Source organism: Mustela putorius, unplaced genomic scaffold (genome assembly GCF_011764305.1).
Source record: "Mustela putorius furo isolate JIRA1106 unplaced genomic scaffold, ASM1176430v1.1 tig00003853_pilon_pilon_pilon, whole genome shotgun sequence".
In the NCBI taxonomy this organism is placed as follows: domain Eukaryota; kingdom Metazoa; phylum Chordata; class Mammalia; order Carnivora; family Mustelidae; genus Mustela; species Mustela putorius.
Genome location: NW_025422005.1, coordinates 86,947,045 through 86,973,518, shown reverse-complemented (window position 1 = coordinate 86,973,518; position 26,474 = coordinate 86,947,045). Strand labels below are relative to the sequence as shown.

At 35.3% G+C, this 26,474-nt stretch overlaps 1 pseudogene; it reads left to right on the top strand.

The window, feature by feature from the left end:
• The first annotated feature begins 24,568 nt into the window (after positions 1-24,568).
• LOC101689897 lies at positions 24,569-25,527 on the top strand (annotated as a pseudogene).
• Positions 25,528-26,474: the final 947 nt, after the last annotated feature.

The window sequence follows — 26,474 nt, the reverse complement described above, 5'->3', positions numbered from 1 at the left end:
AAATGGTTTATTTGAACTAAGCCAAGATCTGTGGTTAAATTCTAAAATTAACTCTATTTAAAGGATGGAGCAACCCAGGCTAAACACAGATAATCCTCTCAAATATGCTCTACCGGTAGGTAGGTGGTAGAACCAACACTAGAATCCAGGCAGTTTGATACTGGAGCTCACGACCTTATTTTACCTCAAAAGTCATTATGTTTGCTTAGTATGTACATTGTGCTTATCCTTCCAGAGGCCTAGCAGTAAATTTCCTGGAGACAGTAGGATTTTTGGTGAATTGGTTAAGAATCTGGCCCCAATTGTCTACCTATATCCATGTCTGTTGAAATGTGATTTTATAGTTCAGTTCCTCACATCAAGAGGTGGTTTCTATTTACCCCTACCCTTTGGAACTGTGAAACCCATGCAAAATACTTTGGCTAGCACAATTTAAATAGAAAATGACTTTTAAAATAGGATCACAAATATTAGGTCAATGTCAGTTTGATTGATTTCAGATCCTACTCAGAATTCATTGTGCCTATAGGCTTTTAATACAGCATTTCAAATTAAAGAAAGGTATATAGGGAAAGATGAAGTTAGAATTACTTAGGATCAGGACATATTTTGAGAATAGTTCTGATTTGCTGTTCATGTGGAGACTTTTGGGATTAACAAAACAGAAGAATAAACAGATTTGAAAGGTATGAATTTGTGAATCTGGGTCCTACTTTGGGTTTATTTTGGCATATAGAATCAATTTTCTGAAAGATGTTTGGGTGTATGAGCCTAAACATTATAAGAGATGCCATAGCTAGAGAAAAATATTTAGGAGTCATCTTACTTAGATGGATATATAGATAGAATAGTCAGAAAGAAAGTCAGGATAATGAAACATCCTAATTTTTAATGTCATTAGTTGAAGAAAAAACAATTTACTACTCATACTAAAAAAGAACTATTTGAATAGTGAGAGAAAATGGATAGGATGTATAATAGCAGAGACTCACCAAAAGGGTTTGACAGTTAAGACATGGTGTTGGTTCTTCTTAGAAATGTTTCAGCACAGGGGTGGGAGGAAAGTTGGATGGGCTGGTAGACCTGGATTAAGGAATGGATTGGAAGTAAAGAAATTGAGATAAAAAAATGTAAAAGTAATGAAAATGAAAACATTGAGATTGTATATATATATATATATATATATATATATGACTTATAATGCATATTGAATAATTTCAAATTCTACATTTTCCTTATATTTCTATTTATTTTGTGTGTGTGTGTGTATGTGTGTGTGTGTGTGTGTGTGTGTGTGCACTACTTTGTTTCCAAAAGAGAGACTGAAAAGAGGAAAATGGGAAGCTGGAAGGGAAGGTAGGATTATAATTTTTTTTTTCAATTGGGAATGTCATGGATATATTTATAGACTAATTTAAAAACAATGTCAGTAAGGACAAATTGTTAAAAATAAAAAAGAGACAGATGTAACTGATAAACCAGATACTTGAAGATGGGAGCAGGTGGGGTAAAATCACCGATTGAAGAAAGTGTTAGTTGCGGTCAATATTGAATATGTGCCAAGAGATAAGCATGGAGTTTTCTTACTTATCTGATGCTCACAGAACTATAATACTAATTTTAGATGTACGGATTTTTAAAAAGCAAGTTTTATTGTGGCTAAATAATGTATTGAAGATAAGAGAGGTATGTAATGATAGAGCTTGCATTACAGCTTGATCCTTTTTTCTATGTGCTCTTCTCTTTTATCAATTAAGTAATCTAATTCAGATATCTGGTGGAAAATAAACTATTATTGAAATAATTTCAACTTACCTTGGTCCATTCATAATTGCTTATTTCCTGGGAGCCCAATACAAAATGACAAAAGAATAAGAAGAGTATCATTCTGAAAGGCGTAGAAGTGTTGTCTTAATATATTTTTTTTCCAATTCCTTCTGCTTCACTCCTGGATTTCTTCTGTTTTGCTAAGCTTACTGCCTTTTTGTCCAAGTAAAGAAGAGATTTTAGAAAAGTAAGACCAAAAAAGAGAGAGAGAGAGAATAAGGGCTCATTTTCTAAGGAAAAGGTTTTAAATGTTAAAACAACAGAAAAGAAAAAAGATTATATGTATTTTAAGAAGTAGGTAAAGAATGGCCCATGCAGTAGACACAATTAAAGCATTTTTAAAAAAGTGTCCCTGTCCTTGCTAGACAGGAAAGTAACAAAACTGCTTTGTAGGGATTTCACTAACATTATTAGCAATCAAGTCTTAATCTATTAGTATAAGATTCTTAAATCTTCCTCTATAGTTTGGCTCTTCTGAATACAATCCCTGTTGATCATTGTGGGCTTTATAATGGACAGTGAGTTTCTCATACTGTTTGCATCATTAAAAGAGAAAATGTTCCTACCTCAAAGGGCTGTAAACCACTGCAAAGTAAATAAAAACCTGAAAGTTTTCTTTTCCCAAAAGCCTTACCATCTGCAGCAACATATTACAGTGTTATGTGTAGCTCTTTCCGGAGGCAGGAAATACCTGAAATGTACTTACTAAAAGCTACAGTTTCATGGATATAAATGAACCTATACGTTACGATGTATGGTAGGATGGAAAGAAAATTTTAAAATGGTAATGCCTCAAACTTAAAGAATAAAGACAACAAGTAAACACTGTAACTGATAAAACTGTGCTTATATTAGGGGAAAGTAAATAATTTTTAGCTACTAGGCACTTAATTTAGATTGTTTGTTAAGATAAATAATACTAATAAGACCATTTAAATCACTGAAGCCCTAACTTTTTAAGAAGTTCTTGCCATATACCCAGCTTAAGAAAGTTGAAAATTATAAAATCTCTTTCAGATACATATGATTAAAAAAAATTTACAGCTTGTTTTTTAGAGGGACAGTGTGTGTATAAGTAATAGGGGAAGGGCAGAGGAAAGGGAGAGAGGATCTTAAGCAGGTTCCAAGTCCAGTGCAGAACCAGATGCTGGGCTCAGTCTCACAACCATGAGATAATGACCTGAACCAAAATCAAGAGTCAGTTGTTTACCTGACTGAGCCACCCAGGTGCCCATACAGTTACTTTTAAAAAGGTAATCAAAATAAATTCCATTTGATTCCATGTGCTTTTTTGAGATGATATGGACTGTTATAAGTCAATAGCAGTCAATCGCAGATAATGTGGAAGTAGTACTGACATTCTCAAATTCTCATCTTAATGTATTTAATATGTAGCTTGGAAAATCAGTAATCTGGCATGGAACAGATTATTTGCACATACAATAACACAGAACAGAGCTATAATTTTCTAAAAAATGATAGATCCTTGTATTGACAAAAGATCTCAATTGTTAGAAAACAGTGAACATTGACCCTGAACAAAAATCAATGAATTAGTATTTTTGTATTCTTTGGGTAAATCCCTAGTAGGGCAATTGCTGGATTGTAGGATAGTTCTATTTTTAACTTTTTGAGGAACTCCATACTTTTATCCAGAGAGGCTGTACCAGTTTGCATTTCCACCAAAAGTGCAAGAGGGTTGCCCATTCTCCAGAGTCTCTCCAACACCCGTTGTTTCTTGCATTGCTGATTTTAGCCATCCCAATAGGTAGAGGTGATATCTCGTCATGGTTTTGATTTGTATTTCCCTAATGATGAGTGATGGTGAGCATCTTTTCATGTATCTATTGTATGTCTTCGTTGGAAAAATGTCTGTTCACATCTTCTGCCCATTTTTTAAACTGGATTGTTTGTTTTAGGGGGTGTTGAGTTTTAGAAGTTCTTTGTATCTTTTATATACTAACCCTTTATCAGATATATCATTTGCAAATATCTTCTCCCATTTCATAGGTTGCCTTTTAGTTTTGTTGATTGTTTCTTTCACTGTGCATAAGCATTACCTATAATAGCCAAGTTAAGGAAACAGCCCAAGTGTCTATCAACTGATAAATAGATAAAAAAGATGTGGGGTGTGTGTGTGTGTGTGTGTGTGTGTGTGTGTGTGTGTACATATATAAAACAAAACAAACAAGCAGAGGACACAAAAGCAGGGGGAGGGGTGACAAACCAAGAAAGAGACTCTTAACTATAGAGAACAAACTGATGGTTACCAGAGGGGAAGTGGGGGAGGGGATGGGTCAAATAGGTGATGAGGATTAAGGGTGCACCTATGATGGGCACTGAGCAATGCATAGAATTGTTGAATCACTATATTGTACACCTGAAATTAATATTACTCTGTATGTTGACTAACGAATTTAAATAAAAAACTTTTAAAAATTATTGGGATCCTCAAAATATTATAGCCAGTGGCCTAGAGTATGTAATGTTTTATTTTGTTTTGTTTAGTGATCTGAAAACAAAGAACCTCTAGCTTTGTGTTTCAGTTATGCTTCTAAATAATCAATCAGTAATTCTCAGTCTCTGAGCTGGAGCTTTAGGAACAAGTCTTGGCCAATGGAATGGATAGACCTGTGGAATTCAGAACACAGGAGAGCTCTTTGGTGTGCTCCAATAGGAGAGTTATCGTGCAGGTAATACATTTGGTCATGATTAACATTTGACTAGTCAGATGCTCCTCTTTCCCTTGCTGAATCTCAAAGTCCATTAGAACCATCCTCACTGACTGAATGATTATTTGTGGAAACCCTGCATCAGCCACATGTAAAATGAATTCCTGAAATGATATAATTTCATATGAATGTTTTTGTAGTTGCCTAAAGTTGAGATCATACTAAAAATAATTTCTATTCCAGCTAGTTTCCCGATAGTCACATATTTCTTTAAAATATTAAAAAAATTAATCTAGTTTTAGAAGGAGCAACAATGTCAACTGCTTTCCAAATTAATGTCCTTGTTCCAGACATTTGAACAGAACACCCACCCATCTAACAATTACTACTGCAAAGCTGCCACTAAAATGATGAAATCAATTACTAATCACTCATAGAGTGTTTAACTATGGTTTAAATGGACCTGAAATTATTCTCAACACTTTGGCAATATACATTACACGCACACACAGGCTTACGCAAATTAATTAAATTACTATAAACTTCTTAATATTAAGGATTTCTTTATTGCAGTTTGTAGATTTCCACATGCTACAAAATTTTACAAATGAAAAGGCTTTGTTATTTATAAAAAGTAAAAAAAAATGACAAAATATAGACCAATTAAAAGAAGAAAAGGTACATGTAACAGAAAGCACTGCATTTTGCTGTGACTTCCTGACAGATAATGGGAACTCACAGATTTCTCTAGTTCACATTTTATTGCCATTGTGCAGAAATTCTTTAGTATGGACATTTTTTGTGGCATAAAAGAAGTTAATCTTAAGTATTTAAACTTTTATAGGTAAAACTTCTCCAGAAACAATTATCAAATAAAAGCAAATCTGGACTTAGTAGGCACTTTATTCAAAAGAAGGAAAAGGGATTCTTGGAATAGGGAGAATACTGTGAAAGCCTCTGAAAAGTTAGAGTATTTTTGGTTTTTTGGTTTTGTTCTCTTGTTTAAAGTTTTAATAGAGAGAATTAAGGCTAGAAAGAAACAGATGTGAAGAATAAAGCAATGGAGTGATTGGATAGTCTATGAGAGAATTTTTACCCAGAGACTGGCCGTTTCTTAGGAGGGGCTGTATGCTGGCTTAAATCCAGGAATTTATGGGAAGAAGAAAAGCCTAAGGGTAATTCAGTTAACAAGTGTTTTCTTCCCATTGATCAATGGGGACAAGAAATTCAGCTAATCATTCATGATGCAAAGATTGGGAATTTGAAGAGTCTTTGGTCTGTTATAAATAGTCAAGAAAGGCCATTTGTGATTCTTATCTAAACCCTGTTGGGGAAGGGCAGATCTTGGCAGTAAACTATTTCCCTGAATACAAAGGGTGGGGGGCTTTCTTAACATTTGTGGTCTTCTAGGATCATGGGGCCTGGGTAACCTTTAACATTCTCACATTGTAACACTCTTTTTTTTTTTTTTTTTTTAAGATTTTTTTATATTTATTTGATGGACAGAGATCACAGGTAGGCAGAGAGGCAGGCAGAAAGAGGAAGGGAAACAGGCTCCCTGCTGAGCAGAGGGCCTGATATGGGGCTCAATCCCAGGACCTTGGGATCATGACCTGAGCCGAAGGCAGAGACTTTAACCCACTGAGCCACCCACATTGTAACACTCTTCAAATAACATTTCTTTTAGTGATATTGTAAAAGTTGACAATATTCATTTTAATTTTAATAAAATGTTTCTGATAAAAAGTAAATGCACTGTAATCTAAGTACTTTCTTTTTTATTTAATAAAGAGATCTTGGTTAATCTAGAGAAATAACCAGTTAACATGTTGTAATGTTCTGAATGTTTGTGTTTTCCCAAAAGTGGTTTGTTGAAATATAAAAGCCCAAGGTGATGGTATTAGGAGGTGGGGCTTTTGGGAGGTGTTTAGGTTAAGAGGGTGGAGCCACCATTAAGAGAATTAGAGCTGTTATAAAAGAGCTATCACAGAGACTGATTTTATCATGTGAGGTCCTATAAAGAAGGCAATGGCTGTGAACCAGGAACAAAGGCCTCACCAGAATGCAATCGTGCTGTGGCCTTGACTAGTGTGAAACTTGAACTGTGTGAAAAAACTCTGTTGTTTATAAGCTACTCAGTTGGTGGTATTTTGTTAGAGCAGCCCAAACAGACAAAGACATATGTTTATCATAATCTCTATCTCAAATATCAAATTAACTCAAATAAACATTTGGCAAATGCTAGGTTGATTAAATCAATGGTTGAGTTCTCTGAAAAACATTTAAAATGCTGGAGATCTGTGTTTTTGACTGGCAAGAATTTTGTACATTTTATGTCCCATATTAAGAGAAATAAGGTTTTATTTAATTAATGCTAATTAAGTGTTTGATATACGTCAGAAAATATGTTGAGGCAATGTTCTTTTGTTCAAAAAGTCATCATTTACGTTTTCTAAGTAGGAGAGTAGTATTGTTAAATTGGATTTAAAAAATAAAAACAATAGTGTGGAGTTTATATTGTAATAAAATGATCAGTGTGATGTTGATCCACAAAAGGATGCTCTCATTTACAAACATTGGCCAGCGGTGCCTAGATGGCTCAATCAATTAAGCATGTGACTCTTGATTTCAGTCCAGGACATGAACTCAGGATTGTGAGATCAAGTCCCACTTCAGGCTTCACACCCAGCACTTAAGATTCTCTCTCTCCCTCTCCCTCTGTCCCTCTTCCTGTCTCTCATTCTCTAAAAATAAATAAATAAATAAATACAAATAAAATAATGTAAAATAAATAAAAAACAATGACCAATAAAAACACCTTTCTGCTCCTCTCAGATAAATAAATCTCATTTTTCTCACATATTTGTACACATGTTTAAGTGGAATTTCAGAATTCAGTGTCTTATGAAATCGATTTCTTTTTTTTTTTTTTTTTGGCTAGAAAAATAATAAAAACCTTCAAGTGCCTTAAAATAATCTTGGCATGGACTTAATAGTATGCCTAATTTTTCCAGGGCCGGCGTATTGATGAGCCTTAAACAATCTACTTCACAGTGTTTTATTGAACATGTATATATCATTCATGGGAGATGCTGGTGAATTATTTACTTCTTAAAAAAATGGCCAAGTAAGTGTGGGACAGGGAGGTAATAATAGAAATGTTAACAGGGATAAATCGTTTTCTGTTTAGAATCAACAAGATATACAACCAAGCAGATGGAATACAGTTAGGACATCCGTAATATGGCTGAATAAGATGTCCATTGCTTATATTCACTTCAATGACAACAGCTTGACACCCGTTGAAGGACAAAAGTGACTTTGTGCAATTTAGGGATCCACATAGAAGACTGTGAAAACTCAGGACAGCCCAAGACCTAGGAAAGCCATATAAGGAACACAACCTCATATCCAGGCAGCTGACACACCAGCTGTTGTTTCTGTTACAGACCCCAAAATAGTTCGATATCCCTGAGGACTCAGCTACAGGTCCAGCTTGGTTCTGTCACCAGCATCATATATTGAAGGACCTGGGGGCAGTCGTGCTCATTCATGCATCAGGAGACAAACATAAAAAATTCAAGCTGCAGACCCTGAAGTGGTTTCTGAACTGGCTTCAGCCCCTCTTGGCCACTGTCCCTGGAGGCAAGCACAATTTCAGCTAGACTGTAAATCCTGACAGTCCCCTGCAACAGGACTCCTGTCCCAGCTACCATCCATAAATAGGTTTGCTGGCACAGAGTCCCAAATGGGACAGTACTATATGACCCTGGAGATCCTGAAAGGCTCTATATGGGGTTCCAGCTTCCTCATTGCCACAGTTTACCAATCTGCCAGCAGTCCTCAGGGCCCAGGGTCTCAATGGGAGACATACACTCAATTCCAGGATCTTTTTAGTCACAGCCCATGAAGAGGCCTGCTGACACCAGGACCCAGCAGGAAAGACTCCTGCCTGAGCTCCCAGAATGTTTAAAAGGCTGTATACAAATGCATGGCTCTCTCCCAGCCATAGGTCACAAGCAGACCTGCCGCCACAGGGATCAGACAGGAGACATTCACGTTTGTGCCTCAGAGTACCCTAAAAAATTCTGCACAAAAAGAGAAGCAATCAATAGTGTAAAGACGAAAACTATGGAATAGGAGAAAATATTTGCACACTATATACCAGATAAGAAATTAAAATCTAAAATATGTAAGGAACTCATACAACTCCATAGCAATAAATAAATAAATAGATAAAAATCCAAATAATCCAGTTAAAAATGAGCAAATGACCTGAATATACATTTTTCTAAAGATGACATAGAAATGGCCAACAGGTACGTGAAAAGACATGTAACATACTAATCATCAGGGAAATGCAAGTCAAAAACCACAATAAGTTATCACCTCATACCTGTTAGAATGGCTATTGCTGAAAAGACAAGAGATAATATATTGGAGAAGATGTGGAGAAAAAGAAATACTTGTACACTGTTGGTGGGAGTGTAAATTGGTACAATCCTGTGGAAAACTTACGACAGTTCCTCAAAAAATTAACTGTAGAGGTGACATTTGATATAGCAACCTCATTTTGGAGTATATATTTGAAGGAAATTAAGTCATTATCTCAGGAAGGTATCTGTACCACCATGTTCATTGTGACATTATTCATAAAGCCAAGACCTGGAAATATCCTAAGTATCCATCAAGAGATGAATGGATAATAAAAAGTGTGATATGTACACACAATGGAATATAATTCAGCTATAAAAAAGAATGATATCCTGCCATTTGAAACAATGTGGAGAGACCTTGAGGGCATTATGCTAAGTGAAACAGTCAAATAGAGAAAGAAAAATACTGTCTGATCTACTTATCATGGTGAGCATTGAGTAATGCATAGAATTGTTGAATCATTATATTGTATACCTGAAATTAATATATTATATATCAACTATACTTCAAAAATAAAAATAAAAATAATTTTTCAAGTAAAAAATTGGGGAAAAAAATCACATGAGTTCACTTACATATGGAATTGGGTCCTGGGATTGAGGCACACATCTGGCTCCCTGCTTGGCGGGAAGCCTGCCTCTCCCTCTCTCGCTCCCCCTGCTTGTGTTCCCTTTCTCACTGTGTCTCTCTCTGTCAAATAAATAAATAAAATCTTTAAAAAAAAAAAAAAAGTGGCATGCTGTATCTTCCCTGTTAGTGCCCTGTAACATAATGGTAGATTATTTTATTTCCATGTTCTCAATATAGCATGAGGGCCAGAAATTATGTTAAACCTATCTTTTTACAGTCCAGGAGCATAAACCACTTCTTGAGGACCTGACTTTGATCTCTCCTTTAATATGTTTTCTCTGCTCTATATACTAGGTGTCTTTTCATTTATTTGGGGATATTCTACCACAATAGACTGATACTCATAAGCCTGAGGTAATTTCCTAATGTGGCATGAAGCTTTGTAGCCAAAGCTTACCTTAAAGTATATCATCATTATTCAGCACCACATCATTTCTCTCACCCATCATTACAAGTTCAAAGAGTGAAAAGATTAGGGCACCTACTGGTTTGGACAAGGTTTTTATTAGTATATTCCAAGAATGAAGAATTTGACCTGGAGCTCTCAATGTGTCTCCTTGTTTCATATTCTTATTCTCTCTGGGGATCCCAGTACATTTATTTTTTCTTGTCCACAGTACTTTTCAGTTATTATTTCTTGTGGAAAGAATTAGCTTTCTGTGGTTATGATAACTGCATTTTCTCTCCACCTGTCCAGACAGGAAAGATAAAGTTTTGAGCAGCTGTAGTTTCTTCTGCTTCTGTTGAGATAGTTTGGTATTAAAAATAAGAGATTTTTCAGGGACAACTCCATGAGCATTATAACGGGAGATGTTTCTGGGTTTTGTCAACCCATCTGCTTTCGCAAGTGCTAGGAAGGAAGAGCTTATCGTCTTTAAATTAAAAAATGGTTAAAGAGTGCCTGGGTGACTCAGTTAAGCTTCCTACAGAGAGAGTCAATTATCATATGGTTTCACTTACTTGTGGAGCATAAGAAATAACATGGAAGACATTGGGAGATGGAGAGGAGAAGTGAGTGGGGGGAATCAGAGGGGGAGACAAACCATGAGAGACTGTGGACTCTGAAAAACAAACTGAGGGTTTTGGAGGGAAGGGTAGTGGAGATTTCGGTGAGCCTGGTGGTGGGTATTATGGAGGGCATGTATTGCCTGGAGTACAGTGTGTGGTGCATAAACAATGAATTTTGGAACACTGAAAATAAAATAAAATTAAATTTAAAAATATCAAATCAAACAACAACCAAAAAAACCCAGTCTTCTTAAAAAAATTAAGGCAACTAATTTTGCACCAAAATGAGAAAAAAAGTTTCTGTCTGGGCTTTGCTAAAAAGCTTTTTTCTTTATTTCTTTTTAATCCATAACAACACTAATCATATTAAAAAGCTGAAAGATGAATACAATGAGCACAATTATATTGACTATCTGGAGGGTTTTTTTTTTTTCATTTTTTTTTCTTTACATTTGTTAAACTGAATCTCATGGTAGGAGAAAAAGCGTAATTTGATTTGTAATTTCCATATTATATATATTTTTGAAGATTTTATTTATTTATTTAACAGAGAGATACAGCGAGAGAAGGAACAGAAGCAGGGGGAGTGGGAGGGAGAAGCAGGCTTCCTGCTGAGCAGGGAGCCTGGTGCAGGGCTTGATCCTAGGACCAGGGAACATGACCTGAGCTAAAGGCAGACTCCTAATGACTGAGCCACCCAGGCGCACCAAATGTCCATATTTTAAAATCATGTAGAAATGAATATGAACTTCAGTTATAAAATAAATGCCACAGGGATGAAAAGTCACAGCATAGGGAATATGGTGAATAATATTGTAATAGCGTTCTATGGTGACAAATGATAGCTACATTTATTGTAGTGAGCATTGTGTAACGTGCAGAATTGTCAGATCACTATGTTGTACACGTGAAATTAATAGTAGGTCAACTATACTTCAATAAAAAAAAATGAGTAGTCATCACAAAGAAAATCAGAGACAAAATCAAGTAAATGTTATTTCTTTCTCCTATTACAAGATTTTGGAGCGTGTGAATCAGTACAGCTTAAGGGCTCATTATGCTAAATTTAACAGTATCTCTTTTGGTCACATTTTCAATAAACTAAAATATTAGATTCATGGACATGCTGCTCATGAACATTTTGAGAAACAATGATCTGATGACTTATTGCTGCACAATGAATTACATCGAATCTTAAAATCAGAATCTATTATTGCTGTTTACAATTCCATGGGTTGACTGGACTCAATGGAATATTTCTTTTTTCTTTTTTAACTTAAATTCAAGTTAACATACCGTGTAGTATTGGTTTCAGGAGTAGAATTTAGTGATTCATCACTTACATAGAACAACACCCAGTGCTCATCTCAGCAAGTGCCCTCCTTAATGTCCTTGGCCCATTTAGTCCATCCCCCCAACCACCACCCTTCCAGAACCCTTAGTTTCTTCTCTGTAGTTAAGAGTCCCTATGGTTTGTTTCCCTCTCTGTTTTTATCTTATTTTTTCCCACCCTTCCTTCCATTCATCTAGTTTATTTCTTAAATTCCACACATGAATGATATCATATAATATTTTTCTTTGTCTGACTGACATTTCACTTAGCATAACATACTCTAGTCCCATCTATATTGTTGCAAATGGCAAGAGTTCATTCTTTTGATGAATAAATGTATAAATATTATATATTTATTATATGTTATATTATCTGTATATACCACTTCATTCATATATATATATATGTATATATATATATATATATATATATCTCATTTATTTATCAGCTGATGGATATTTGGGCTCTTTCCATAATTTGGTTATAGTGGACATTGCTGCTATAAACATTGGGCACATATGTCCCTTTGAATCAGAATTTTTGGATCTTTAGGATAAATACCTAGTAATGCAATTGCTGGGTCCTGGGGGTAGATCTATTTTTAATTTTTTGAGGAACTTCCATGCTGTTTTCCAGAGTGGCTGCACCAGTTAGAATTCCCACCAATAGCACATAAGGGATTCCCTTTCTCCACATCTTCACCAACATTTTTTGTTTCCTGTTAATTTTAGGCATTCTGACAGGTGTGAGGAGGTATCTCCTTGTGGTTTTGATTTGTATTTCCCTGATGATGGGTGATGTTGGGCATCTTTTCATGTGCCTATCAGCATTTGTATGTCTTCTTTGGAGAAATTTGTCTGTTTTTGTCTTCTGCCCATTTCTTAAGAGGACTATTTGTCTTTTGGGTGTTGATTTTGAGAAATTCTTTATAGATTCTGGATACTAATCTTTTATCTGCTATGTCATTTGCAAATATCTTCTCCAATTCTGTAGGTTGCCTTTTAGTTTTGTTGATTGTTTCCTTCACTGTACAGAAAATTTTTATCTTAATGAGGTCCCAGTAGTTCATGTTTGCTTTTGTTTCCCTTGCCTCCAGAGACATCTATAGTAAGAAGTTGCTGTGTCTGAGGCCAAAGAGGTTGCTGCCTATTTTCTCCTCTAGGATTTTGATAATTTCCTATCTTACATTTGGATTTTTTCATCCATTTTTTAATTTATTTTTGTATATGATATAAGAAAGTGGTCCAGTTTCATTCTTCTGCATGTATCTGTCCAGTTTTCCCAACACTATTTGTTGAAGACACTATCTTTTTCCCATTGGATATTCTTTCCTGCTTTGTCAAAAGTTAGTTGGTCAATGAAATAGTTCTTGCTCAGGGCTCTCATGAGATTGCAGTCAAGTAGCAGCTGATGTGGAAGTCATTTATTAAAAACTAGATTCAAATGAGCTGCATGTGAGTCATGAGCTCACATGACTCTAAGTTGATAAAAGGTCATTGGCCAGGAGCTCAACTGAGGATCTTGACTGGAGAAAACCCATGTGTCTTTCCATGTTGCCTGGGCTTCTCACAGCACGGCAGCTGATTCTAAGAGTGAGGATTCCAAGAGACAGGAAGTGGAAACTGACAGTTTCTTAGAGACAGGTTCAGAAATTTAAACAGTCTTTTCTTTTATATTCTATCAGTCACAGAAGTCAATAATCTGTCCATATTTTAAGGAGAAAAATGTAGCTCATACCTCTTATGGGGAGACTTGTTAAGAAAATGTCATCATCTTTAATCCACAACATACAGAGAAGTTATATACTAATGTATATGCTATAACTGTAAATATTTCCCTACATACCTTTTACTCTGACAATATCAACTATATATTCCCCCAATTCCATATGTGTTTCCAAACACTATTTCCTCTGCCTGGAATATTTTACTCTCTCTCCTTTCTTTTTGACCTAAATCATCCTTAAATACCTGGGTTTAATAGTAAATGCTATTATATCTATTAATGAAGTAAAATTTATGAGAAAGCAAACAAGGATATTCAAGGAATTAAAAAAAAAAAAAACTTAGAGTCTAGGGTTAGATCTACAAAACAATATTACTCTTCCTAACATACAAAATATATTATGGCCCCTGCAAGCCCTAGCTTCCTTTTAAATGTTTTCTCTTAGCTTGCTTATCCAATCTGGGTTTAATAATTAGAAGTGTAGTAGAATTTTCTTGTTTACTTTAGTTAGTAGAAAACAGTGGTTGACAAACTCTTTTTTAAAGGGCCAGATAGTAAATGTTTCCTGCATTGCAGGCTGGTATAGTGTCTGTCACCTCATTCAGTTCTGCCCTTGTACCATTAAAACAGACATTAATAGGAAATAGGTATAGCAGTGTTAAAAAAACAAAACAAAACAAAACAAAAAACAACACTTTGGTTATCAAAACAGATAGCAAGCCAAGTAAGGCACACAGACTATAGCTGGAATATCTCACTGCTGTAGAATAACTCCACAGGTGTTGAGAAAGACATTCCAATTAGTTTGCATAAATTAAAGCAAGAGGTGAGGAAATCACAATTACCATGAAAAGAGAGGCAAATAATATTATTTAGAATACTTAATATTTTCTTTCAAATTTTTTTTTTCTTAAGGAAAATAAAATACAAAAGAACCTGTCAACAACGTTTTTCTTTTTCCTTTTTACTTTCTGTAAAAAAGTGATCTAACATAGTACATTGGAATGGATATTTGATATTAAGTCAGAATATCCAGATTTAAAATATGATTTCTATCTAGTGATATCAAAGTAAGTTATGGAACATAATCTTATCTACTTAAGTTATTTTTTTTTCTTTTATCTTCAAAAATACAGAGTGGTTGTGAGCTTCAAATAAGATGTAAATATATTTTATATAGTGTAACAGCTTTTATGGGAGAAATTTTACTCATAAAGTTGTTCCAAAGACAATTTTAGCATTTTTTTAAAAGATTTCATTTATTTATTTGACAGGCAGAAATTACAAGTAGGCAGAGAGGCAGGCAGAGAGAGAGGAGGAAGTAGGTTCCCCGCTGAGCAGAAAGCCCTATGTGGGGCCTGATTCCAGGACCCTGGGATCAGGACCTGAGCCGAAAGCAGAAGCTTTGACCCAATGAGCCACCCAGGCACCCCACAATTTTAGTATTTTATTTAGCTTACTTGTTTGGGGGAAATACATCAGTTTAAGATTGATACACAATTTTTAAAAATTGATGCAAAAGTATGATAAATAAAGTTCAAAAAGAGTAGAATTGGGCCCAAAAATATCTCTGTCCATCATGTGCAAAATGAATGTAAAAGTAGCTTAACTTAATGAAATCATTGGTATTTGTCCCACACAGAACCTCTGCTCATTCATTTCCTACATAAAGGAGAGAAAAAGAACTGTCAGAGAAAAGTAGTACAGTTGTACATATAACAGATTTTCTTATTTTTCTTTCTCTCCAATTACAACAGCCATAACTTCACAGAGGTTAAAAAAAATGCTATGGGAATTTTTATTCTATAAAATCAGAAGGCTCAGAAATCTGATAAACTTAGGGTGCCTTGGTGGCTCAGTTGGTTAAGCCACTGTCTTCAGTTCAGGTCATGATCCCAGAGTCCTAGGATTGAGTTCCATGCCAGGCTTCCCTTGCTCTCCTGTACCCCTGATTCTTTCTCTCCCTCTGCCTGCCAACTCCCCCTTCTTGTGCTCTCTCTCTCTCTCCCTTCCTTGCTCTCTGTCAAATAAATAAATAAAATCTTTTTTAAAAAGTTAAGAAAATAAAATATAAATCTGATAAGCTATCCAAACAAGTTTAAAATATTAAAATTTTATAGAGATAATCAAAATAGCTAAAGGTTACTTGTTACAGCTGTGTAGCATTAAACGGAAGGAACTGCTAATTATAACAATTAAAGCAGGAAATTAAGAGGTAACAGGTATATAGGGCTTATTATTTTATTTAAAGATACCCTTTAAGTAATCCATTAAGGATTATTTAATTATGAGGAATAAAATTTCATGATGACAAATTTGAGCAAAGAAATTTAAGCAAAGAAATGGCTATATTGAAACTGCTATTCAGTCAATGAAATAAAACTTATCCAGGCACAATATGAAGAGGCATTCAGTTTCCAACTCAGTCTCTCAGTTTATTAGTTACATGTTTAATTATAGAATTTGTACAGGTATACTTCATTTTATTGTACTTTGTGCTTTGTAGATATTGTATTTTTTACAAGTTGAAAGTTTGTGACAACCTTGCATCAAGTAAGTCTATGGGCACCATTTTTCCAACATTTGCTCACTTTGTGTCTCTGTAGCACATTTTGGTCATTTTCAAGGTATTTCATACCTTTGCATTATTATATTTGTTATGGTGACCGGTGATCAGTGATTTTTGATGTTACTATTGTAACTGTTTGGGATGCCATAAACCATGCCCATAGAAGACAGTAAATTTGAAAAATAAATGTGTTTGTTATGAATGCCCCACCAACCCTTAGTTCCTCATCTTTCTCCATCTCCGCAGGCCTTCCTATCCCCTGAGACACAACAATACTGAAATTATGCCAATAAAAATCCTACAAGGGTTTCTAAGTGTTCAAGTGAAAGGAAGAGTTGCACATTTCTCCCCTTAAATCAAAAGCTAGAAATCATCAAGTTCAGTGAGAAGTCATGTCCAAAGCCAACATAAACTGAAAATAAAGTTTCTTATACCAAACAGATAGCCAAGTTGTGAATGCAAAAGAAAAGTTCTCAAAGGAAATTAAAATTGCTATTCAAGTGAATACATAAATGATTTGAAAGTGAAATAGCCTTATTTGCTGATATGGAGAAAGTTGTAAGAGTCTGGATAGAAGATTGAATCAGCTACCACATTCCTTTATGCCAAAGCCTAATCCAGAGGAAGCCTGTGACTCTGCAAATCTAGGAAGCTGAGAGAGGTGAGGAAGCTGTAGAAGAAAATGTTGAAACTAGCAGAGGAAGTTTCATGAGATTAAAAAAAAAAAAAAAAAAAAAAAAAAAAAACTCCATAACAAAAATGCAAGATGAAGCAACAAATAATCCAGAAGATCTAGCTAAGATTATTAATGAAGGTGACATGCTAAGCAAAATATTTTTAGTGTAGATGAGATAGCCTTATCCTAAAATAAAGTGTCACTTAGGACTTTCATAGTTACAGAGAAGTCAATGCCTGGCTCAAAGCTTCAAAAGACAAGTTGCCTCTTGTTAGCAGCTAATGTGGCTGATAAATTTAAGTTGAAGCCAATGCTCATTTACCATTCTGAAATTCTCAGGGCCCTTAAGAATTGTGCTAAATCTCCTCATGCCTGTGCTCTCTAAATGGAACAACAAAGCATGGATGACAGCACATCCATTCACAACATGGTTTACTGTATATTTTAAGCCCACTGTTGAGACCTACTGGTCAGAAAAAAATATTATTTTCAAAATACTATTGCTCAGGGATGCCTGGGTGGTCCAGTTGGTTAAGCATCTGCCTTCAGCTTGATCCTGGGGTCCTGGGATTGAATTCCACATCAGCCTCCTTGTTTAGTGGGGAGCCAGCTTCTCCCTCTGCCTGCCACTCCCCCTGTTTGTGCTTACTTTCTCTCTCTCTCTCTCAATCTGACAAATAAATAAATAAAATCTTAAAAAAAAAATACTATTGATCATTGAAAAGACCTGGTCACCCAAGAGTTCTGATGGAGATGTACAACAAGGTTCATGTTGTTTTCATACCTGCTAACAAAACATCAATTATGCAGCCATTGATCAAGGAGTGCTTTGACTTTCAAGTCCTATCATTTAAGAAATACACTTCATAAAGCTATTGCAGTCAGAGATAGTGATTCCTCTGATAGATTTGGGCAAAGAAAATTGAAAATTTATGGCCAAGCATTCACTATTGTAGATGCCATTAAGAATGTTTTGATTCATGGGAAGTAGTCAAAATGTCAGCATTAATAGGAGTTTGTAAGAAATCTATTCCATACTTGCAGATAACACGAAACCCTATATAGAAAACCCAAAAGACTCCAACCAAAAACTGCTAGAACTGATACACAAATTCAGTAAAGTCACAGGATACAAAATCAATGTAAAGAAATTTGTTGTACTTCTAAAGCTTTCTCTTTTCAAGGAGAGAGAAATCAAGGAATCAAACCCATTTACAATTGCACCAAAAACCATAAGATAACTGAGAATAAACCTAACCAAAAAGCTGAAAGACTTGTACTCTGAAAAATACAGAACACTGATGTAAGAAATTGAAAATGACACAAAGAAATTGAAAAAAAAAAACATGAAAAAAAAATTTCATGCTCATGGATTGGTAGAACAAATATTGTTAAAATATCCATACTACACAAAGAAATCTATGCATTTGATGCATTCCCTATCAAAATACCAACAGCATTGTTCATAGAGCTAGAACAAATAATCCTAAAATTTGTATGGAATCACAAAAAACCTTGAAGAGCCAAAGCAACCTTGAAAAAGACAAGCAGAGCTGGAGGCATTACAATTCTAGACTTCAAGTTATATTACAGGGCTGTAGTAATCAAAACTATATGGTAGTAGCACAAAATATATATACATAGATCAATAGAACAGAATAGAAAACCAGAAATGAACCCATAACTATATGGTCAAAGAATCTTTGACAAAGCCAGAAAGAATACGCAATGAGAAAATGACAATCTCTTCAACAAATGGTCCTGGGAAAACTAGACAGCAACATATAGAAGAATGAAACTAGACCACTTTATTACGTCATACACAAAAGTAAATTCAAAATGGGTTAAAGACCTAAATGTGAGAACTGAAACCATAAAAACGCTAGAGGAGAACACAGAAAATAATGTCTTCGACATCAGCAGCAGAAACTTTTTTTCTAGTCTCCTGAGGCAAGGGAAACCAAAGCAAATAAAAACTATTGGGACTACATCAAAATAAAAAGATTCTGCCCAGCAAAGGAAGCAATCATCAAAACTAGAAGGCAGCCTTTGGAATTGGGGGAAGATATTTGCAAATGACATATCTGATAAAGGCTTAGTATCTAAAAAAGAACTTAATAAAACTTAACTTAAATGATCTAATTTAAAAATGGGCAGAAGACATGAATAAACATTTTTCCAAAGAAGACATATAGATGGCCAACAGATGCATGAAAAGATAGTCAACATCACTGATAATCAGGGAAATAGGACTCAAAACTAAGTCACACCTGTAAGAATAGCTAAAATTGACAATACAAGAAACAACTGGTGTTGGTGAGGATGTGGAGAAAAACGAGCCCTCTTGCACTATTGGTGGGAATGCAAACTGGTGCAACCACTCTAGAAAACAGTATGAAGTTTCCAAAAAAGTTAAAAATAGAACTGCTCTATAATCCAGTGATTGTACTACTAGTTATTTACCCAAAGAATACAAAAATACTAACTCTAAGGGATACATGCACCCCAATGTCTATAGCAGCATTATCAACAATAGTCAAACTATGGAAAGAGCACAAGTGTTCATCAACTGAAGAAAGGATAAAGAAGTTGTGACATATATACAACGGAATAATGCTCAGCTATCAAAAAGAATGAAATCTTGCCATTTGCAATGTGGAACTAGGAAGTGTAATGCTAAATGAAGTAAGTCAGTCAGCAAAAGACAAACGTCATATGATTTCACTCATATGTGAAATTTAAGAAACAAAACAAATGAACAAAGGGAAAGAAAGAGAGATGGAAACCAAGAAACAGACTCTTAATAATAGAGAACAAACTGATGGCTACCAAAGGGGATGTGGGTAGGGGGATGGGTTGAACAGATGTTGGGGATTAAGAAGCACACTTGTGATGAGCACCAGTTGTTGTATGGAAGTATTGAATCTCTGTATTGTACCAGACACTAATATTACATTGTATGTTAACTAACTGGAATTTAAATTAAAAAAAAAATAAAAAAGAAGAAGAAGAAGAAGAAGTTGATTCAAGCCCTCATGAATGACTTTGAGGGGCTCAAGACTTCAGTGGGGGAAATACCTACAGATGTGGTGGAAACAGCAAGAGAGCTAGCAACAGAGCCTGAAGATGTGACTGAATGGTAGCAATCTCATGATAAAACCTCAACAGCTGAGGAGTTGCTCTTCATGGATGAGCAAAGAAAGTGATTTCTTGAAATGGAATCTATTCTTAGTGAAGATACGGTGAAGATTTTTGACATGACAACAGGGAATTTAGAATATTATATCCAAACTAATTGATATAGCTGCAGAAGCATTTGAGAAGATTGATTCCAATTTTGAAAGAAGTTCTGAGGGTAAAATGCTATCGAGCAGCATTGCATGCTACAGAGAAACTTTTCATGAAAGAAGAGTCTATTGGTGTAGCAAACTTCATGGTTGCCTTATTCTAAGAAATTGTCACAGCCTCCCCACCCTTTACCACCACCACCCTGATCAGTCAGAAGCTATCAACAATGAGGCAAGACCCTTCACCAGCAAAAAGATGATGACATACTGAAAACTCAGATGATGGTTAGCATATTTTAAAAATGTATTTATTTATTTTAGACAAAGACAGAGAGGGCAAGTAAGCATTGGGGAAGGTAGAGGGAGAGAGAGAATCTCAGGCAGATTCCCAGCTCAATGTGGAACATAATGTGGGGCTTAATCTCACAAGCTGAGCTGAAATCAAGAGCTGGATGCTTAACTGACTGAGCCACCCAGGAGCATTATGGTTAGCATTTTTTTAGCAACAGAGTTATTTTAATCAAGGTATGTATTTTTTATACATAATGTTATTGCAAACTTAACAGACTATAGAATAGTGGAAATATAACTTTCATATGCATTGAGAAACCCAAAAGGTTATTTGACTTACATTGCAATGACTTATTGCAATATTTGCTTTATTGCCATGGTTTGGAATTGAGCCCACAATATCTCTGAGGTATGCCTGCACCTTTTCCCAAACCAATCAATTACAACCTTTCTTACTGCAACACTATTCCAGAAGTTCTTAAATTTTGTCTATCTATGACATCCGTAGGGTCTCAATTTTTTTCATGATATTCATAGGCCAAAAGAAATACTCAACTACTCTGTTTATTTAATAATTAGCTTCCAAAAACTTAATATTTATATCCTAAAAGTGTAGAAGCTATTTGAAAACTAATTGTGCTTAAATTGAAAAAAAAATTTTATTTCATTCTTAAATAACCTCACTAACTTATTAATGGGATGTGTGCCTGTTGAGTGCTGTACTACTTGTTGAGCTTTGAATTAGATTGGATGTTGCCACCCTTATTTTCTCTTTCAAATTTATTTTTGACTGGTAATTGCTTCTTAAAATGTTTTTTCTTATAATACTATTTTTAGAGCTCTTTCAAATTTATAGCAAATTTGAGAACAAGATACAGAGATTTCCTATTTCCCCCATGCCCTCACAAGCATCGACTGCCCTATTATCAATATCCCCTACCAGAGTAGTACCTTAATTATAATTGTTGAACCTATGACAACACATTACAGTCACCCAAAGTCCATATTTACATTAAGGCTTATTCTTGGTGTTTTACATCTTATGGGTTTGGACCAATGTATAATAACATATATCCATCATTATGGTATCACACAGTTTTCACTGCCCCCAAAATCATCTATGATCCATCTGTTCATCCTTCCCCCTTCCTCCATTTCCTGGCAACAACTAATCTTGTCTTCATAATTTGTCTATTCAAAAATTTCATATAGTTGAAATAACATAGTGAGTAGCCTTTTAAATTACCTTCCCTGCTTCAAAATATGCATTGACATTTCTCCCATATCTTTTCATGACTTGATAGCTCATTTCTATTTATTCATTTATTATTTGTTTATTTACTGGGAAAGAGCAAGTGTGGGGGGGGCGGTTGCTGGGTAGAGGGAAAGGGAGAGAATCTTAAGCAGACTCCCTGCTGGATACAGAACCCAACCTGGGGTCCATCACATCACCCTGAGATCATGAACTGAGCTGAAACCAAGAATTGGCTGCTGAACTTACTGAGCCACCCAGCTGCCTCACTAGCTCATTTCTTTTTAGATCTGATTCCCTTGTAGATGTGCCACAGTTAATTTATTTATTCACCTACTGAAGGACACGTTGGTTGCTCCAAGTTCTGTCAATTACAGTTAAAACTGCTACCAAACTCCATTTGCAGGTTTTTACATGAACAGTCAATTTTAACTCCTTTGGGTAAATACCAATGGGTATTGAGTGCTAGATTGTATGGCAAGAGTTAAAAATGGTTTTGTAAGAATGCATCAAATAGTCTTCCAAGTGGCTGTACCATTTTGTATTCTCACCAACAATGAATAAGAATTCTTGTGGTTCCACATCCTCACCAGCATTTGGTTTTGTCAGTGTTCTGGATTTTGGCCATTTTATTGGGTGTATTTATTGGTATTTTATTGTTTTAATTAGCATTTCCCTAATGGCTTATGATGTAAAACATCTTTTCATATGCTTATTTGCCATCTGTATATCTTCCTTGGTGAGATGTCTATTGAGGATTTTGGACCAGTTTTTAACTTAGATGTTTTATTTTCTTATTGCTGAGTTTAAGAGTTTTTTGTATATTTTGAATAACAGTCCTTTATCAAATGTGTCTTTGGCAATTTTTTTTCCCAGAAAAGTTCCAGAGTTAGAACTTTTCTATTTCTCCTGATGCTCTTTCTTATAGAGCAGAAGTTTTTAATTTTAATGAAGCCCAACATATCAACTCTTTTTTTATTTATTCATTTTTATTAACATATATGTTATATATATTATATATATAATATATTGTTGGCCCCAGGGGTACAGGTCAACATATCAATTCTTTCTTTCATGGATCACACACACCTTTGGGTCGTATCTTAAAAAGCCATCACCATAAAAAGACCATCTAGGTTTTCTCCTATCTATATTCTATTCTATTTTCTTCTATCTATAAAACTAGGGGGAGTATTATAGATTTGAGTTTAACATTTATATCTATAATTGATTTTGAGTTAATTTTGGAAAAGATGTATGGTCTGTGTCTAGACTGGTAATTTCATTTGACCACAAAAAACCCACCAGAAACCTAGCTTAGCAAACATATTATCATTCAAAAGAATGTAGTACAATTTAATATTGAAGCTATAAACTTCCTCAAGAAAGTATTTTACACATTGTTCCACAGGTGTTCTGTGTTGCTCAGAATTTCCTTTGAAAATGTAAAATATCCTGGAGCACCTCTATGAATTCAGTGAGGTATCCTGGAGTGGTTCAGGGCAGTTTGGGAATCAGGTCTATCTGCCATTGATGGAAAAACCAAGGTATGTAAATGTATAAAAAAATAAACTACAGGGCACCTGGGTGGCTCAGTGGGTTAAAGCCTCTGCCTTCGGCTCAGGTCATGATCCCAGGGTCCTGGGATGGAGCCCCACATTGGGCTCTCTGCTCAGCAGGGAGCCTGCTTCCCCTCCTCTCTCTCTGCCTGCCTTTCTGCCTACTCGTGATCTCTGTCGGTCAAATAAATAAATAAAATCTTTAAAAAAAACCCTACAGAGTACATTTGTAGTACATAACACAAATATGGAATCAATATCCACGATGTATAAAGAAATTCTACAAATAAATTTTAAATAAGAAATAATCCAATAGAAAGATGAGTAAAAATCTTACATAATTTTCAGAAAAAGTCCTAAAGTACTGTAGAAGGGAAACATGAAAATGCAGTTAATCCAATTAACAATCAAGTAAATGTAAAGTAACGCTATAGTAGATACCATTTTACACTCACTGTAATCAGTATCTATTATACATCTTTTAATACATTAAATCATAAACAATTCTATTTCTCCAAAAGTGTAGAGCAAAGAAATTTTGATATATTTCTGGTAATATAAACTAGCATGCTGACATTAGGAATAAGTTTAAAATTATCTGGTCAAATTAGAAATTCACATATCCTATCAAACATGATTCCACTCCAAGTGTACACTCTTGACAAATGAATGCTCAATTACCCTATGATACATAAGTTGGTCATATTAAGAAAATGAAACAACCCAAATATCTGTAAATAATAAAGAATTAAATTGTATATTCATAAAATGGCACACAATATATCAAGGAAATGTGCAAACTATATATTTGAATTTAAATAGTACCATGTCAACTGAAAGACACATTAAATATACAGTGTATGATTCCATTGATATGAATTTCAAAAATGGACAAAACTAGGGTCACCTGGCTGGCTCAGTCAGTGTAGCATACAACTCTTGATCTCAGGGTTGTGATTTTGAGCCCTACGTTGAATGTAGAGATTACTTAAAAATAAAATCTTAAATTTAAAAAGTGCACAGAACCAGGGGCTCAATCGGTAAAGTGGCTGCCTTTGGTTTGGGTTATGATCTCTGGGTCCTGGGATAGAGCCCCACATCAGGCTCCTCATGGAGCCTGCTTTTCCCTCTCCCTCCATCTGCTTCTCCCTCTGCTTATGCTCTCTATCAAATAAATAAATAAAATCTTTAAAAAATAAAATTAAGAAATGGACAAAACTAGACTTTACTACTTATGCATAGATGGAGACTAAACCTAAATGATTGTCATGGGAGTCAGAGCAGTGGTATTTTATTTCAATTGACCTTGTCTTGGACTGAATCTGGAAACTGGCTGCTGACCAGTGCACAAACTCTTCAGGGTTTTTGGTTTTCCACAGCTTTGGAGGGGGATCTAGTTTCCTGCTGATGGAACATCTCTCCATAGTTTATGGCAAGAAGTGCAAACTCGAGTTCTTCATTTACTCAGCTCCCCAAGTTTCCATAGCTGTAGCTGACCCCCTACAATTCCACCCTCACCACCAACACCACCCTGGAGCACTCTGATTGTGCCTTCATGGTAGACAATTTGGCCATCCATTACATCTGTAGTAGAAAATTCAATGTTGAATGCCCAACCTACAATAACTTGAATAAGTTGATAGGTCAAACTGTGTCCTCCATCATTGCTTCCCTTGGAGCCCTGAATGTTGACCTGACAGAACTCCAGACCAACCTTGTGCCCTTTCCCTGCATCCACTTCCCTCTGACTATATATGTCCCTATCATCTATGCCTCCCATGAAGAACTTCCTTTAGCAGACATCACTAATGCATGCTTTGAGCCAGCCAACCAGATGGTGAAATGTGAACCCTCCCCATGGTAAATACATGCCTTCCTGCCTGTTGTACTGTGGTGACATGGTTCTCAATGATGAGAATGTTGCCCTTGCTGCCATCAAGACCAAGCGTACCATCCAGTTTGTGGACTGGTGCCCCACTGGCTTCAGAGATGGCATTAATTACCTGGTGGAGACCTGGCCAAAGTACAGTGAGCCGTGTGCATGCTGAGCAACACCACAGCCATTGCTAAGCCTGAGTTCACCTGGACCACAAGTTTGACATGATGTATGCCAAGTGTGCCTTTGTTCAATGATATGTGGATGAGGGTATGGAGGAGGGAGAATGTTCTGAGGCCAATGAGGTCAAAGCTGCTCTTGAGAAGGATTATGAAATGGTGTGGATTCTGCTGAAGGAGAGAGTGAAGAAAGACAGGAATACTAAAGTTAAAAATATCACAAAGGTGCTGTTTTTGCAGGAAAACTCATTCTGTCTTGAACATTGAAAAGTTGTGCTCTGATCAGTTAATTTGTATGTAGCAGTGTATATTATCATATATAATTACTGTCTTGCACTTTAAAACATGACAGTGTTATAGAACCGATCTGTCCATTTTGCTGATGGGTTTGAATAAATATCTTGAATGAAAAAGAACATGGATAAAAAACTAGAAAATACAAACTCAAAATGCCAAACACCTTAGAGTTCATTAAATGGAACTAAATATATCCATGTTGTTTTTGTTTTATAAAAATTAGGTTTAAGTGTAAATGGCAAAAATTAGCATTTGTAATTTTGGATGGAGAGAAATGAGTTTTGGTTGTATTTTCTACTTTTCCAGTGGTTTTTTTTTTTTTCTCTCGCTCCAAGAAACATCAACAATAAACAAACGCATCAAAATAGGTCATGTAAACCAAGAGTGCACGCTGACTCTCAATACCGTCTGTAGTTGTCCCTAATGCATAGTGTAAGGATGTTTCAACCAGTTGTTTGTACAGGTTTTATAGATTGTAGAGTCCCATGAGACAAAAGTAAGCAAGTTCTGTGAATCAATAGATGGAATGACCTATGTAGGGAGGAATGCATAATAGCAAATGGTATGATAGCAGATTTGATTGGTAAAAGAAAAAAGATTTGGGAATATGTCTGTATAAATAAATTACATAGGTAAGGAGCAGGTTGTTTCATCAATACAGAAAAGTTAGGAGAAAAATCTATTGTATGTGAAATTTGTTTGCTAGGTAACAGGGAAGATCTACATTTTGAGAGGGAATATAAGATGTAAATTTTGTAAGTATTTATAATCCAATGAAACAATTACCATTTGTGATAGCCAGACTATGATTGTCTTAATCAGATAAGACATATAATCATATAGTTTGACAGTGACA